General features: G+C 38.9%; 1 long non-coding RNA gene across 1 annotated transcript; it reads right to left on the reverse strand.

The window, feature by feature from the left end:
* Positions 1-2792: 2792 nt before the first annotated feature.
* LOC143695634 (uncharacterized) lies at positions 2793-12473 on the reverse strand. The gene is made up of 3 exons (XR_013185031.1): positions 12419-12473; positions 9287-9351; positions 2793-2886 (listed from the first exon to the last, which is right to left on the reverse strand). It is a non-coding gene; the product is annotated as an uncharacterized LOC143695634 (long non-coding RNA).
* Between the last annotated feature and the right edge of the window lie 2879 nt (positions 12474-15352).

Genomic DNA, 15352 nt, shown 5'->3' on the forward strand with positions numbered 1-15352 from the left:
GAGCTTTTTGGGGTGAATTTTGGGTGGATTTGGGGAATTTTGGGGGGATTTTTGGGGATTTGTTAGGGGCAATTTTGGGGAGAATTTGGAGTGAATTTTGGGGTGAATTTGGGGATTTTTTAGGGGCAATTTTGGGGTGAATTTGGGGAATTTTGGGGTGAATTTTGGGAATTTTGGGGGGAATTTTGGGGTGAATTTGGGGATTTTGGGCTGAATTTTGGGCTGAATTTTGGGGCGAATTTGGGGAATTTTGGGGTGAATTTTGGGGATTTTTAGGGGATATTTGAGGGAATTTTCAGGGATAATTTTGGGATTTTTTGGGGGATTTTTAGGGGATTTTTAGGGGATTTTTTGTGGAATTTTGGGGATTTTTGGGGGGATTTTTAAGGGGAAATTTTGGGGTGAATTTGGGAAATTTTGGGGTGAATTTTGGGGCGAATTTGGGGAATTTTGGGGGGATTTTTTGGGATTTTTTAGGGGGAATTTAGGGGGAATTTGGGTATTTTGGGGTGAATTTTGTGGTGAATTTGGGGAATCTTGGGGAGAATTTTGTGGTGAATTTGGGGAATTTTGGGGGGAATTTTGGGGCAAATTTGGGGAATTTAGGGGGAATTTTGGGGGGATTTTTTTGGATTTTTTTAGGGGCGATTTTGGGATGAATTTTGGGGTGAATTTGGGGAATTTTGTGGTGAATTTTGGGGGGAATTTTAGGGGATTTTTAGGGGATTTTTTTGGGAATTTTCAGGGATAATTTTGGGATTTTTTGGGGGATTTTTAGGGGATTTTTTGGGTGAATTCGGGGAATTTTGGGGTGAATTTTGGGGTGAATTTGGGGAATTTTGGGCTGAATTTTGGGGAGAATTTTGGGAATTTTGGGGGGATTTTTTGGGATTTTTTAGGGTGAATTTTGGGGTGAATTTGGGGAATTTTGGGGGAATTTTGGGCTGAATTTTGGGGTGAATTTTGAGGAGAATTTTGGGGTGAATTCGGGGGTGAATTTGGGGAATTTTGGGGTGAATCTGGGAGTGAATTTTGGGGTGAATTGGGGCAATTTTGGGTGAATTTAGGGATTTTTAGGGGATTTTTGAAGGAATTTTCAAGGATAATTTTGGGATTTTGGGGGGGATTTTTAGGGATTTTTGGGGGGATTTTTTTGGATTTTTTTGTGGAATTTTGGGGATTTTTGGGGGATTTTTTGGGATTTTTTAGGGGCAATTTTGGGCCGAATTTTGGGAATTTTTGGGGATTTTTGGGATTTTTTAGGGGCAATTTTGGGGAATTTTGGGGTGAATTTTGGGGCGAATTTGGGGAATTTTGGGGGATTTTTTGGGATTTTTTAGGGCAATTGTGGGGTGAATTTGGAGATTTTTGGGCTGAATTTTGGGGTGAATTTGGGGAATTTTGGGCTGAATTTTGTGGGATTTTTTGGGATTTTTTAGGGGCAATTTTGGGGTGACTTTGGGGGATTTTGGGTGAATTTTGGGGGGAATTTTGGGGTGAATTTGGGGAAATTTGGGCTGAATTTTGGGGCTTTTTGGGGTGAATTTTGGGGCAAATTTGGGGAATTTTGGGGGATTTTTTTGGGGATTTTTGGGGGATTTTGGAGGGAATTTTCAGGGATAATTTGGGATTTTTGGGGGATTTTATGGGGATTTTTTGTGGAATTTTGGCAATTTTTGGGGAGAACATTTTGCGATTTTTAGGGGGAATTTTGGGGCAAATTTTGGGCTGAATTTTGGGTGAATTTGGGGAATTTTGGACTGAATTTTGCGGATTTTTTGGGATTTTTTAGGGGCAATTTTGGGGTGAATTTGGGGCTCTTTGGGCTGAATTTTGGGGGAATTTTGGGGGGAATTTTGGGGCTTTTAGGGGATTTTTGAGGGAATTTTCAGGGATAATTTTGGGATTTTTAGGGGATTTTTGGGGGGATTTTTTGTGATTTTTTGGGGAGATTTTGGGGGATTTTTAAAGCAAATTTGGGGTGAATTTGGGGAATTTTGGGGGGATTTTTTGGGATTTTTAGGGGCAATTTTGGGGTAAATTTGGGGAATTTTAGGAGACTTTTAGGGGATTTTTAGGGGATTTTTTTTGGAATTTTCAGGGATAATTTTGGGATTTTTTGGGGGATTTTTAGGGATTTTTTGGGGATTTTTTGTGGAATTTTGGGAATTTTTGGGGGGATTTTTTGGGATTTTTTAGGGGCAATTTTGGGGGGAATTTGGGGTGAATTTGGGGAATTTTGGAGGGAATTTTCAGGGATAATTTTGGATTTTGGGGGGACTTTATGGGGGATTTTTTGTGGAATTTTGGGAATTTTGGGGGGGATTTTTTGGGATTTTTTAGGGGAAATTTTGGGGTGAATTTAGGGAATTTTGGAGGATTTTTTCGGATTTTTTGGGAGAATTTTGGGGGATTTTCAAGGGAAATTTGGGGTGAATTTGGGGAATTTTGGGCTGAATTTTGGGGTGAATTTGGGGAATTTTGGGGTGAATTTTGGGGTGAATTTTGGGGTGAATTTCGGGAATTTTGGGGCAAATTTTGGGGGGAATTTTAGGAGACTTTTAGGGATTTTGAGGGAATTTTCAGGGATAATTTCGGGATTTTTAGGGGATTTTTTTGTGGGATTTTTTGTGGATATTTGGGGATTTTTGGGGGGATTTTTTGGGATTTTTAGGGGCAATTTGGGGAATTTTGGGGTGAATTTTGCGGGATTTTTTGGATTTTTTAGGCGCAATTTTGGGGTGAATTTTGGAGCTTTTTGGGGTGAATTTTGGGGTGAATTTTCCTCCTCACCTGGTCCAGGTAGAGCCGAACCCTTTTGGGGTCTCCCTCGATGCAGGCGCGGTGCAGGGGGGTCTCACCCTTGGCGTTCCTGCGGTTCCATTGCTGAAATCCAGGGAAATTTGGGAATTTTCCACAACATTCCAGAACATTCCAAGGTCAAAATTCAGAAATTCCCACCTGGGAGAGGCTCCCCAAAAAAACCCGGGATTTTAGGGGCTTCTGATGCAATTTAGGCTCCAAAAATTGGAATTTTGGGGATTTTTCTCTGAATTTTGGGATTTTTGCCCAATTTTTGGGGATTTTTGCCCAATTTTCCAATTTTTTGAGGATTTTTCCCTAAATTTTTTGGGGTTTTTTCCCCAGAATTTCTGGGATTTTTGCTCAATTTTTGGGGGATTTTTGCCCAATTTTTTCCCAATTTTTGGGGATTTTTTTCACTGAATTTTGGGATTTTCCCTGAATTTTAGGGATTTTTTTTCCTCCAATTTTTGGGATTTTACCCCGATTTTTTGGGATTTTTTCCCAATTTTTTGGTGATTTTTTCCCAATTTTTTCCCAATTTTTGAGGATTTTTCCCTAAATTTTGGGGATTTTTCCTGAATTTTTTTGGGATTTTTGCCCAATTTTTTTTGGGATTTTTACCCAATTTTTTCCCAATTTTTGAGGATTTTTTCCCTGAATTTTTGGGGATTTTTCCCTGAATTTGGGAATTTTTCCCTGAATTTTTGAGGATTTTTCTTCCCTAAATTTTTGGATTTTTACCCCAATTTTTGGTTATTTTTTTCCCAATTTTTCTGGATCTAATCCATTTTTTTCCAATTTTTGAGGATTTTCCCCTGAATTTTTGGTGATTTTACCCAAATTTTTTGGTGATTTTTGCCCAATTTTGGGGATTTTTAGTCCAATTTATTGGGATTTTTGCCCAATTTTTTCCCAATTTTTTGAGGATTTTCCCTAAATTTTGGGGATTTTATCCCAATTTTTTGGGGATTTTTGCCCAATTTTTTGGTGATTTTTGCCCAATTTTTGGGGATTTTAGCCCCATTTTTGGGGATTTTTGCTCAATTTTTTTCCCAAATTTTTGAGGATTTTTTCCTAAATTTTGGGGATTTTTCCTGAATTTTGGGGATTTTTGCCCAATCTTTTTGGGGATTTTTGCCCAATTTTTGGGGATTTTAGCCCCATTTTTGGGAGATTTTTGCCCAATTTTTTCCCAATTTTTCAGGATTTTCCCCAAAATTTTGGGGATTTTTTCCCAGAATTTCTGGGATTTTTCCCCATTTTTTGGGGATTTTTGCCCAATTTTTGGGAATTTTTGCTCAGTTTTGGGGAGATTTTTGCCCAATTTTTTCCCAATTTTTGGGGATTTTTCCCTGAATTTTTGGTGATTTTTGCCCAATTTTTGCGGATTTTTAGTCCCATTTTTGGGAGATTTTTTTCCCAAAATTTCCCCAATTTTTTGAGGATTTTCCCTGAATTTTTGGGGATTTTACCCCAATTTTTGGGGATTTTATCCCAATTTTTTGGGGATTTTTGCCCAATTTTTGGGGGATTTTTGCTCAATTTTTTCCCAATTTTTTGAGGATTTTCCCCTGAATTTTAGGGATTTTAGCCCAGAATTTTGGGATTTTTAGCCCCATTTTTGGGGATTTTTTCCCAATTTTTTCCCAATTTTTTGAGGATTTTCCCCTGAATTTTTGGTGATTTTTGCCCAATTTTTTGGGATTTTTTTCCCAATTTTTTCCCAATTTTTTGAGGATTTTCCCTGAATTTTTGGGATTTTATCCAATTTTTTGGGGATTTTTGCCCAATTTTTTCCCCAATTTTTTGAGGATTTTCCCCTGAATTTTGGTGATTTTTGCCCAATTTTTGCGGATTTTTAGCCCCATTTTATTGGGATTTTTGCCCAATTTTTTCCCAATTTTTTGAGGATTTTCCCCTGAATTTTTGGGGATTTTTGCCCAATTTTTGCGGATTTTTAGTCCATTTTTGGGAGATTTTTGCCCAATTTTTTCGGATTTTCCCCACAATTTTGGGGATTTTTAGCCCCATTTTTGGGGATTTTTGCCCAATTTTTTCCCAATTTTTTGAGGATTTTCCCCAGAATTTTGTGAATTTTTTTCCCTGATTTTTGGGAATTTTCCCTGCATTTTGAGGATTTCCCCCTGAATTTTGGACATTTTTTCCCTAAATTTTTGGGGATTTTTTTCACTGAATTTTGGGGATTTTCCCCTGAATTTTGGGGATTTTTTGCCCAATTTTTGGGAATTTTACCCAATTTTTTTCCCAATTTTTTGACGATTATCCCCTAAATTTTTGGGGGATTTTCCCCCCCAATTTTGGGGATTTTTTCCCTGATTATTTGAGGATTTTCCCCTGAATTTTTAGTGATTTTTGCCCATTTTTGGGGGGATTTTTTCCCAATTTTTCCCCAATTTTTTGAGGATTTTCCCTGAATTTTGGGGATTTTATCCCAATTTTTTGGGATTTTTGCCCAATTTTTGGGGGATTTTTTGCCAATTTTTTGCCCAATTTTTTGAGGATTTTCCCCTGAATTTTAGGGATTTTTTTCCCTAAATTTTGGGGATTTTATCCAAATTTTTTAGGGATTTTACCCCAATTTTTTGGTGATTTTTGCCAATTTTTGGGTATTTTAGCCCCATTTTTGGGGATTTTTTCCCAATTTTTCCCAAATTTTTTGAGGATTTTCCCCTGAATTTTTGGGGAATTTTCCTGAATTTTTGGGGATTTTTAGTTCCATTTTTTGGGGATTTTTGCCCAATTTTTTTCCCAATTTTTTGAGGATTTTTCCCTGAATTTTAGGGATTTTTTCCCGTAAATTTTGGGAATTTTATCACAATTTTTTGGGATTTTTCCCCAATTTTTTGGGGGATTTTTGCCATATTTTTCCCAATTTTTGGAGGATTTTCCCCAGAATTTTGGGGATTTTCCCCCAATTTTGAGGATTTTTTCCCTGAATTTTGGGGAATTTTCAATGAATTTTTGGGTTTTTTTCCCTGAATTTTGGGGATTTTTTCCCTGAATTTTTGAGGATTTTTAGCCCCATTTTTAAGGATTTTCCCCAGAATTTTGGGAATTTTTTCCCCCAATTTTAGGGATTTTACGCCAATTTCTTGGTGATTTTTGCCCAATTTTTGGGGATTTTTTCCCAATTTTTTGAGGATTTTCCCCTGATTTTTTGGGATTTTACCCCAATTTTTTGGGGATTTTTGCTCATTTTTTTTCCAATTTTTGGAGGATTTTTCCTGAATTTTTGGGATTTTACCCAATTTTTGGGGATTTTACCCCGATTTTTTGGGATTTTTTCCAATTTTTTGGTGATTTTTTCCCAATTTTTTCCCAATTTTTTGGGATTTTCCTCAATTTTTGGGGATTTTTGCCCAATTTTTGGGGATTTTTAGCCCCATTTTTGGGGATTTTTGCCCAATTTTTTTCCAATTTTTGAGGATTTTCCCTGAATTTTGGGGATTTTTCTCCCAATTTTGGGGATTTTTCCCTGAATTTTAGGGATTTTACCCCAATTTTTTGGGGATTTTTGCCCAATTTTTGGGGATTTTTGCCCATTTTTTTCCCAATTTTTTAAGGATTTTCCCAGAATTTTGGGGATTTTTGCCCAATTTTTTGGGAATTTTTGCCCAATTTTTCCCAATTTTTCAGGATTTTCCCCACAATTTTGGGATTTTTCTCCCCAATTTTGGGGATTTTTTCCCTGAATTTTTGGGGATTTTTCCCTGAATTTTAGGGATTTTACCCAATTTCTTGGTGATTTTTGCCAATTTTTGGGGATTTTTAGCCCCATTTTTGGGGATTTTTTCCCAATTTTTCCCCATTTTTTGAGGATTTTCCCCTGAATTTTTGGTGATTTTTGCCCAATTTTTTTGGGATTTTTACCCAATTTTTCCCCAATTTTTTGAGGATTTTCCCTGAATTTTTGGGGATTTTACCCCAATTTTTTGGGGATTTTATCCCAATTTTTTGGGTATTTTTCCCAATTTTTCCCCAATTTTTTGAGGATTTTCCCTGAATTTTGGGGATTTTTCTCCCCAATTTTGGGGATTTTTTCCCAATTTTTTCCCAATTTTTGGAGGATTTTCCCCTAAATTTTGGGGATTTTTCCTGAATTTTGGGGGATTTTTAGTCCCATTTTTGGAGATTTTTGCCCAATTTTTCCCAATTTTTTGAGGATTTTCCCCAAAATTTTGGGGATTTTTTTGCCCCAATTTTGGGGATTTTTTCCCTGAATTTCTGGGGATTTTTCCCCTAAAGTTTTGGGATTTTGCCCAATTTTTTGGGATTTTTTGTCCAATTTCTTTGGCTCTAACCAATTTTTTCCCGAATTTTTTAAGGTTTTTCCCCTGAATTTTTGGGAATTTTCCCTGAATTTTTGGGATTTATGCCCAATTTTTTGGGATTTTTGCCCAATTTTTTTCCCAATTTTTTGAGGATTTTCCCCTGAATTTTGGGAATTTTTCTCCCCAATTTTGGGATTTTTGCCCAATTTTTTCCCCTGAATTTTTTGAGGATTTTCCCTGAATTTTTGGGGATTTTACCCCAATTTTTTGGGGATTTTTGCCCAATTTTTGGGATTTTTGCTCAATTTTTTTCCCAAATTTTTGAGGATTTTCCCTGAATTTTAGGGATTTTTTCCCTAAATTTTGGGGATTTTATCCCAATTTTTTGGGGATTTTTGCCCAATTTTTTGGATTTTTACCCCAATTTTGGGGGGATTTTTGCCCAATTTTTTCCCCTTTTTTTTGGATTTTCCCTGAATTTTTGGGGAATTTTCCTGAATTTTTGGGATTTTTATCCCCATTTTTAAGGATTTCCCCAAATTTTGGAATTTTCCCTGAATTTTTGGGATTTTTACCCAATTTTTTTGAACTTTTTGGGAGATTTTTTGTGATTTTTTGGGACGAATTTTTGGGATTTTGGGGCAATTTTGGGGGGGAATTTTGGGGGATTTTGGAGAATTTTTTGGGGGAAATTTTTTGTGGTTTTTGGGAGAATTTTTTGGGATTTTGGGGCGAATTTTAAGGGAGAATTTGGGGATTTTGGGGGGAATTTTTTGGGATTTTTTGGGGAGAATTTTTGGGGAGAATTTTGGGGATTTTGGAGAATTTTTTGGGGAATTTTTTGGGATTTTTTTGGAGAATTTTTGGGATTTTTTTGGAGAATTTGGGGGATTTTGGGGGGATTTTGGGGGATTTTTGGGGAGAATTTTTGTGATTTTTCGGGAGAATTTTTGGGATTTTGGGGAGAATTTTTGGGGGATTTTGGAGAATTTTTGGGGGGAATTTTTTGTGAATTTTTGGGAGAATTTTTGGATTTTTGGGGAGAATTTCTGGGATTTTTTAAGGACAATTTTTGGGATTTTGGGGACAATTTTGGGGGGAATTTTGGGGGATTTTGGAGAATTTTTGGGGGATTTTTTGGGAGAATTTTTGGGAGAATTTTTGTGATTTTTAGGGACGAATTTTTGGGATTTTAGGGGCAATTTTTGGGAGGGAATTTTGGGGGATTTTGGAGAATTTTTGGGGGGGAATTTTTGGGATTTTGGGGGCAATTTTGGGGGAGAATTTGGGGGGATTTTGGGGAATTTTTGGGGGGATTTTTTGGGAGAATTTTTGTGATTTTTAGGGACGAATTTTTGGGAGGGATTTTTGGGGGATTTTGGCGAATTTTTTGGGGAATTTTTTGTGAATTTTTTGAGACATTTTGGGTGGTTTTGGAGAATATTTGGGGTTTTTTTTTTTTGTGAATTTTTGGGAGAATTTTTGGGATTTTGGGGGGAATTTTTGGGGGATTTTGGAGAATTTTTGGGGGGATTTTTTTGAGATTTTTTGGGTAAAATTTTGTGGTTTTTTTTGAGAGAATTTTTGGGATTTTGGGGGAATTTTCGGGGGATTTTGGAGAATTTTGGGGGGAATTTTTTGTGATTTTTGGGAGAATTTTTGGGATTTTGGGGGCAATTTTGGGGGCAATTTTGGGGGATTTTGGAGAATTTTTTGGGGAATTTTTTTGTGAATTTTTGTGAGAATTTTTGGGATTTTGGGAGGGAAATTTTTGGGGGATTTCGGAGAATTTTTTGGGGGGATTTTTTGGGGATTTTTTGGGAGAATTTTTGTGATTTTTAGGAGAATTTTTGGGATTTTGGGGGGATTTTGGAGAATTTTTGGGGGGGATTTTTTGGGAGAATTTTGGGATTTTTTGGGAGATTTTTTGGGATTTTGGAGGCAATTTTTGGGGAGAATTTTTTGTAATTTTTTGGGAGAATTTTTGGATTTTTGGGGAGAATTTTTGGGATTTTGGGGTGAATTTTGGGGGAGAATTTTTGGGATTTTGGGGGCAATTTTGGGGGGGGATTTTGGGAGATTTTGGAGAATTTTTGGGGGGATTTTTTTGAGATTTTTTGGGAGAATTTTGGGGAGAAATTTTGGGATTTTTGGGGGGAATTTTTGGGGAATTTTTGGGGTCTCCTCACTTTGTTTCTGCGGCGCCTCCCGGGGACACTTTTGGGGTAATCCTCGAGATCTTCGTCCTCATCCTCTGCAAAAATCCCAAAATTCCCCCAAAATCCCTTCAGGAATCCCCAAAATTGCCCCAAATTCCCTTAAATCCCAAAATTCCACTGAAATCTCCCAAAACCTCCCGGAATTCCCTTGAAATCCTCCCAAAAATTCCTAAACCCCCCCAAAATCCCCCTAAATCCCCCAAAAAATCCCCTTTTAAATTCCTCAAATCCCCCTTAAAATTCCCCAAAATCCCCCCAAAAAATCCCCCAAAAATCCCCCCAAAAATCCCCTTTAAATCCCCCAAATCCTCTCAAATCTCCCCAAAATTCCCCTTAAATCCCCCAAAAAATCCCCCAAAAATCCCCTTTAAATACCCCCAAACCTCCCTAAATCCCCCTTAAAATTCCCCTTTAAATCCCCAAAATCCCCTTTAAATCCCCCAATTTCTCCCCAAATCCCCAAAATCCCCTTTAAACCCCCCAAAAATCCCCAAAATCCCCCAAAATTCCCCTTTAAACCGCCCAAAACCTCCCTAAATCCCCTTTAAAATTCCCAAAATTCCCCTTAAATCCCCCCCAAAATCCCCTAAATCCCCCAAAAATCCCCTTTAAGCCCCAAAAAATCCCCTTTAAACCCCCAAAAATCCCCCTTAAATCCCCTTTAAACCCCCAAAATCCCCTTTAAATCCCCTTTAAACCCCCAAAAATCCCCCAAAAATCCCCTTTAAATCCCCAAAATCCCCCAAAAATCCCCTTTAAATCCCCTTTAAACCCCCCAAATCTCCCTAAATCCCCAAAATTCCCCCTAAAAATCCCCAAAAATCCCTTTAAACCCCCCAAAAAATCCCCCAAAATTCCCCCCAAAAATCCCCTTTAAATCCCCAAAACCCCCAAAAAATCCCCTTTAAATCCCCCAAATCCTCTCAAATACCCCTTAAAATGCCCCAAAAATCCCCTTTAAATCCCCCAAACCTCCCTAAATCCCCTTAAAATTCCCCAAATTCCCCTTTAAATCCCCAAAAAATCCCCTTTAAATCCCCAAAATCCCCTTTAAACCCCCTTTAAACCCCCAAAAAATCCCCCAAAAATCCCCTTTAAATCCCCAAAATTCCCCTTTAAACCCCCCAAACCTCCCTAAATCCCCCTTAAAATTCCCCTTAAATCCCCAAAATCTCCCAAAAATCCCCTTTAAACCCCCAAAAAATCCCCTTTAAATCCCCAAAATTCCCCTTAAATCCCCCCAAAAATTCCACAAAAATCCCCTTTAAAGCCCCAAAAATCTCCTGTTAAATCCCTCAAATCCCCCCAAAAATCCCCTTTAAATCCCCAAAATCCCCTTTAAATCCCATTTAAATCCCCCAAATTGTCCCCAAATCCCCCAAAATCCCCCTTAAATCCCCTTTAAATCCCTGAAAATTCCCCTTAAATCCCCCAAAACCTCCCAAAACACCTTTAAATCCCCCAAAAATCCCCTTTAAACCCCCCAAAATCCTCTCAGATCCCCCTAAAATTCCCCTCAAATCCCCCAAAAATCCCCAAAAAATCCCCTTTAAATCCCCAAAATCCCCCTTAAATCCCCTTTAAACCCCCCAAAAATCCCCTTTAAATCCCCCAAAAAATCCCCTTAAATTCCCCTTTAAATCCCCAAAAATCCCCTTAAACCCCCAAAATCTCCCTAAATCCCCTTAAAATGCCCCAAATTCCCCTTTAAATCCCCCAAAAAATCCCCTTTAAATCCCCCAATCCCACAAAATTCCCTTAAATCCCCTTTAATTCCCCAAAATGCCCCTTAAATCCCCTTTAAGTCCCCTTTAATCCCCAAAAATCCCTTTAAATCCCCGAAAAATCCCCCTTAAATCCCCAAAATCCCCAAAAAATCCCCCAAAATCCCCTTTAAATCCCCCAAATCCTCTCAGATCCCCCAAAAATTCCCTTGAAATCCCCTTTAAATCCCCAAAATCCCCAAAAATTCCCCAAAAAATCCCCTTTAAATCCCCAAAATTCCCCTTAAATCTCCCCAAAACCTCCCAAAATCTCCTTTAAATCCCCTTTAAACCCCCAAGAAATCCCCCAAAAATCCCCTTTAAACCCCCAAAAATCCCCTTTCAACCCCCAAAACCCCCAAAAAATCCCCAAAAAATCCCCTTTAAACCCCCCAAACCTCCCTAAATCCCGTTTAAAATCCCCCTTAAATCCCCAAAATCTCCCAAATATCCCCTTTAAACCCCCAAAAATCCCCTTTAAATCCCCTTTAAATCCCCAAAAATCCGCTCTCAACCCCCCAAAATCCCCCAAAAATCCCCTTTAAAATCCCCCAAAATCCCCTTTAAATCCCCCAAATCCTCTCAGATCCCCCTTAAAATGCCCCAAATTCTCCCCAAATCCCCTTTAAATCCCCCAAAAATCCCCTTTAAATCCCCCAAATCCCCTCAAATCCCCCTTAAAATTCCCCCAAAATCCCCCCTTAAATCCCCTTTAAACCCCCCAAAACCTCCCTAAATCCCCTTAAAATTCCCCAAATTCCCCTTTAAATCCCCAAAAAATCCCCTTTAAATCCCCAAAAATCCCCTTTAAACCCCCAAAAATCCGCTCTCAACCCCCCAAAATCCCCCAAAAATCCCGAAAATCCCCTTTAAAATCCCCCAATAATCCCCTTTAAATTCCCCAAATCCTCTCAAATCTCCCCAAAATTCCCCCAAAAATCCCCTTTAAACCCCAAAAAATCCCCTTTAAATCCCCAAAAAATCCCCTTTAAACCCCCAAAACCTCCCTAAATCCCCTTAAAATTCCCCAAATTCCCCTTTAAATCCCCCTAAATCCCCAAAAATTCCCCAAAAAATCCCCTTTAAATCCCAAAAAAATCCCCTTTAAACCCCCAAAATCCCCTTTAAATCCCCTTTAAACCCCCAAAAATCCCCTTTAAACCCCCCAAAACCCCCCAAAAAATCCCCCAAAAATCCCCTTTAAATCCCCAAAAATCCCCCTAAACCCCCAAAAAATCCCCTAAAATCCCCTTTAAACCCCCAAAAATCCCCTCTCAACCCCCCAAAACCCCCAAAAAATCCCCAAAAATCCCCCAAAATTCCCCAAAATTCCCCTCACCACTCTCAGACAGCTCCAAATCTGATTCTTCCTCTTCCTCTTCCTCCTCTTCCTCTTCCTCCTCCTCCTCCTCCTCCTCTTCCTCCCCCCGAGCTCCCTCAGGGTCTCCAGGGCCCCCTCGGTGTCCCCGGCCCGGAGCTGCTGGGCCCGGAGCCGCCGCAGCACCCGCAGCTGGAAATTTGGGGAATTTGGGGTAAAAATGAACCAAAAAGATCCAAATTAGACCTAAAAATATCCCCAAAATCCCCCTAAAAATGGTGAAGTGATCTAGGATTGGAAAAAATCCCAAAATTCCCAAAAAATTCCCTCAAAATTCCCTCAAAATTCCCTCAAAATCCCCACCTGCAGCTGAGGGGCCCCGGGGTTCTGGGGGGGTCACGGAGCAGACAAGAATGCAGAAATGTCCCCAAAATGAACCAAAAATGTCCCAAAATTGCCCCAAAATTGCCCCAAAATTGTCCTAATAATGGTGAAATGATCTAGGATTGGAAAAAATCCCAAAATTCCCAAAAATTCCCTCAAAATTCCCACCTGCAGCTGAGGGGCCCTGGGGTTCTGGGGGATAACGGAGTGACCAAGAAGGCAAAAATGTCCCAAAAAATGTCCCAAAAATCCCCCTAAAAATGGTGAAATTCTCTAGGATTCAAAAAAATCCCAAAATTCCCAAAAAATTCCCTCAAAATTCCCTCAAAATTCCCTCAAAATTCTCTCAAAATTCCCCCAATTCCCACCTGCAGCTGAGGGGCCCCGGGGTTCTGGGAGGGGTCACGGAGCAGACAAGAATGCAGAAATGTCCCAAAAATGCCCCAAAAATGTCCCAAAATTGCCCCAAAATTGTCCTAATAATGGTGAAATGATCTAGGATTCGAAAAATCCCAAAATTCCAAAAAATTCCCCAAAAATTCCCTCAAAATTCCCTCAAAATTCTCCCAATCCCCACCTGCAGCTGAGGGGCCCTGGGGTTCTGGGGGGGTCACAGAGTAACCAAGAATGCAAAAATGTCCCCAAAATCTCCCAAAAATCCCCTAAAAATGCCCCAAAAATCCCCCTAAAAATGGTAAAATTTTCTAGGGTTCAAAAAAATCCCAAAATTCCCCCAAAATTCCCTCAAAATTCCCAAAAAATTCCCTCAAAATTCCCCCAATTCCCACCTGCAGCTGAGGGGCCCCGGGGTTCTGGGGGGGGTCACGGAGTAACCAAGAATGCAAAAATGTCCCCAAAATGCCCCAAAAATCCCCCTAAAATGGTAAAATTCTCTAGGATTTGAAAAAATCCCAAATTCCCAAAAAATTCCCTCAAAATTCCCAAAAAATTCCCCTCAAAATTCCCCCAATCCCCACCTGCAGCTGAGGGGCCCTGGGGTTCTGGGGGGGTCACAGAGTAACCAAGAATGCAAAAATGGCACAAAAATGTCCCAAAAATGCCCCAAAAATCTCCCCAAAAATGGTAAAATTTTCTAGGGTTCAAAAAAATCCCAAAATTCCCCCAAAATTCCCTCAAAATTCCCAAAAAATTCCCTCAAAATTCCCCCAATTCCCACCTGCAGCTGAGGGGCCCCGGGGTTCTGGGGGGGTCACGGAGGAACCAAGAATGCAAAAATGTCCCAAAAATGCACCAAAAATTGTCCTAAAAATGGTGAAATTCTCTAGGATTCGAAAAAAATCCCAAAATTCCAAAAAAATTCCCTAAAAATTCCCTCAAAATTCCCACCTGCAGCTGAGGGGCCCCGGGGTTCTGGGGGGGGGCACAGAGTGACCAAGAATGCAAAAATGTCCCAAAAATGCCCCAAAAATGTCCCAAAATTGCCCCAAAATTGTCCTAATAATGGTGAAATGATCTAGGATTGGAAAAAATCCCAAAATTCCCAAAAAATTCCCTCAAAATTCCCCCTAATTCCAACCTGCAGCTGAGGGGCCGTCAGGTTCTGGGGGGGGTCACGGAGTAACCAAGAATGCAAAAATGTCCCCAAAATGTCCCAAAAATCCCCCTAAAAATGGTGAAATTCTCTAGGATTGGAAAAAATCTCAAAATTCCCAAAAAATTACCTCAAAATTCCCAAAAAATTCCCAAAAAATTTTCCCTATCCTCACCTGCAGCTGAGGGGCCCCGGGGTTCTGGGGGAATCACAGAGTAACCAAGAATGCAAGAATGTCCCCAAAATCTCCCAAAAATGACCCAAAAATTGTCCTAAAAATGGTAAAATTCTCTAGGAATCGAAAAAATCTCAAAATTCCCAAAAAATTCCCTCAAAATTCCCAAAAAATTCCCAAAAAATTCCCAAAAAATTCCCAAAAAATTCCCCCAATCCCCACCTGCAGCTGAGGGGCCCTGGGGTTCTGGGGGGGGCACAGAGGGACCAAGAATGCAAAAATGGCCCAAAAATGCCCAAAAATGGCCCAAAAATGCCCCAGAAATTTCCAAAAAAACCTTAAAAAAATCCTTAAAAAATAAGGGAAAAAAATCTCCTAAAAAACACAAAAAAATCAGCAAAAAATCCCCCAAAAATGTTCAAAAAAACTCTACAAAATAAAAAAAATCCTTAAAAAATAATGAAAAAGTCCTCTAAAAAAATACCCAAAAAAAATCAGCCAAAAAAATTACAAAAAGATCCCCCAGAAATTTCAAAAAAACAAAAAAAAATCCTTTAAAAAAAATAAAAAGTCCCCTAAAAAGCCACCAAAAATCACCAAAAAGTCCCACCAAAAATCCCCCAAAACTACCCCAAAAATCACCCAGAAATTTCCAAAAAACCCCCAAGAAATTTAATAAATTCCTTAAAAAATAATTTTAAAATCTTGTAAAAAACTACCAAAAATATAAAAAAATAATTACCAAAAAATCCCCCCAAAATCCCCCCAAAATTTCCAAAAAGACCCCAAGGAATTTAATAAAAATCCTTAAAAAATAGTGAAAAAATCCCCTAAAAAAACACCA

Source organism: Agelaius phoeniceus, chromosome 1 (genome assembly GCF_051311805.1).
Source record: "Agelaius phoeniceus isolate bAgePho1 chromosome 1, bAgePho1.hap1, whole genome shotgun sequence".
In the NCBI taxonomy this organism is placed as follows: domain Eukaryota; kingdom Metazoa; phylum Chordata; class Aves; order Passeriformes; family Icteridae; genus Agelaius; species Agelaius phoeniceus.